The sequence below is a fragment of the Colobus angolensis genome, unplaced genomic scaffold, assembly GCF_000951035.1.
Source record: "Colobus angolensis palliatus isolate OR3802 unplaced genomic scaffold, Cang.pa_1.0 Scaffold12, whole genome shotgun sequence".
NCBI classification, from domain to species: Eukaryota; Metazoa; Chordata; class Mammalia; order Primates; family Cercopithecidae; genus Colobus; species Colobus angolensis.
Genome location: NW_012113141.1, coordinates 1,286,764 through 1,288,769, shown reverse-complemented (window position 1 = coordinate 1,288,769; position 2,006 = coordinate 1,286,764). Strand labels below are relative to the sequence as shown.

At 38.7% G+C, this 2,006-nt stretch overlaps 1 protein-coding gene across 2 annotated transcripts in view; it reads left to right on the top strand.

The window, feature by feature from the left end:
• RUFY2 (RUN and FYVE domain containing 2) overlaps positions 1-2,006 on the top strand; it is a 60,377-nt gene that overhangs the window by 39,681 nt on the left and 18,690 nt on the right. The gene's annotated exons all lie outside the window — the stretch shown is intronic.

Below are 2,006 nucleotides of genomic sequence, written 5' to 3'. Positions count from 1 at the left end.
TATATATTTTAGAGTCTCACTCTGTTGCCTAGGCTGGAGTGCAGTGGTGCAATTTTAGCTCATTGCAACCCCTGCCTCCAAGGTTCAAGCAATTCTCGTGCTTCAGCCTCCTGAATAGCTGGGATTAAATGTGTGTGCCACCACGGCTGGCTAATTTTTGTATTTTTAGTACAGACAGGGTATCACCATGTTGGCCAGGCTGTTCTCGAACTCCTGACCTCAGGTGATCCGCCTGCCTCAGCCTCCCAAAGTGCTGGAGTTACAGGCATGAGCCCAGCCTGAAAATTTTTTCTAAGTTTATTGTTCAGTTTAAAATTTTGATTATAGTGGTTTTTATTTAGACATTTTAATTATTTATGTACTTACATCTTCCTTTTTCTTTTTCTTTTTTTTTTGAGATGGAGTCTTGCTCTGTCACCCAGGCTGGAGTGCAGTGGTGAGATCTTGGCTTACTGCAACCTCCGCCTCCCGGGTCCAAGCAATTCCCCTGCCTCAGCCTCCCAGCTAGTAGAATTACAGGTGGGCACCAGCACACCTGGCTAAATTTTGTATTTTTAGTAGAGATGGGGTTTCACCATGTTGGGCAGGCTGGTCTTGAACTCCTGGCCTCAAGAGATCTGCCCGCTTTGGCCTCCCAAAATTTTGGGATTACAGGCATGAGCCACCATGCCTGGTACATCTTCCTTTTTTCCTTTTATGGTTTTTGCCTTCAGTATTCAACATGTATTCTGACAATATATGTATATAACTTAAAAACAAAAATTCCCTTTGCTTTTTCATTCACTTTTTTTCTGATTCTGGATGATGAGGCCATTCAACAGGGTACTGTGTGCTTTGGTTACTTCAGTGTTTGTAACATACACAGTAAGTTCTCACATTATGTAACATACACAGTAAATCCTCACTTAATGTCATGACAGGTTCTTGGAAACTCTGACTGAGTGAAATGATGCTAAATGAAACCAGTTTTATCATAGGCTACTTGATATGAAGAAGAATTAAGTTTCTACTGCATAATTATTTTCACAAAAAAATCACTAAATTGCTAACTAAAGACCTTCTGGTCTTCTAGTATTAAATATTGAAATAAACGTGAGTTATACATACATTTAAGGAAAGATGAATAAAAACGAAAAGTTTTTAAGAAAAATCATTCTTTGCCCAGTTATTACAGTTCAGGCTCACTGGTAGCCGGAGCCTATCCTGGCAAGTTGGGCACCCAGTGGGAACCAGTCTTCCACAGGACACTATTCCATCACAGGATGTACCCAGACACACCCACACCCAGGCTGGGACAATGTAGATAATGCCAGTTCATCTAATGTGCACATCTTTGGGATCTGGGAGGAAACTGGAGTACCTGGAGAAGACTTACACAGACATGGAGAGAATGTGCAGGCTTCACACAGATAGTGGCCCCAGTGGGAATCAGTTTTTTTTTCTTGTCAATGTTGTAAGGAAATAACAGTTGAAGAGATGCTGTTCAAATTTTAAATTTGTAGTAAAATAGTATTTATCGATAATTTGTAAATTCCATTTTCAGGTACTCTTCTCCTCAACCTGAATTACAAAATCTGAAATTTATTCCACTGGAAAATATATGGCTGTATATGGAAATGCTAACTATGAGGAAATAAAAACTAATCTAAATATTAACACAAAAATATTAAAATAATGTACTCAACATTATAATGTTGCAATTAAAATATAAAGTATTAGTAACTGTAGTATTGTTAGTAGATAAATGCCTCACTTGTTACAACTGTTTATAAGGAATAATCATGGAAGTGATTTGTGTTCTTTTTTTTAGTCAGCTTAAAATGCGGAAATTCAACTATGTTTGCTTTGCCAGCTAGCACCTTTAGAATAATTCAGGAGCTTTGGTGGCAGGCCTATAGTCTCAGATGCTGAGAGACTGAGGTGGGAGGATCACTTGAGCCCAGGAGTTGAGTCCAGCCTGGCAACATAGCAAGACCCTGTCTCAAAAAAAAAAAAAAAAAAAAAAA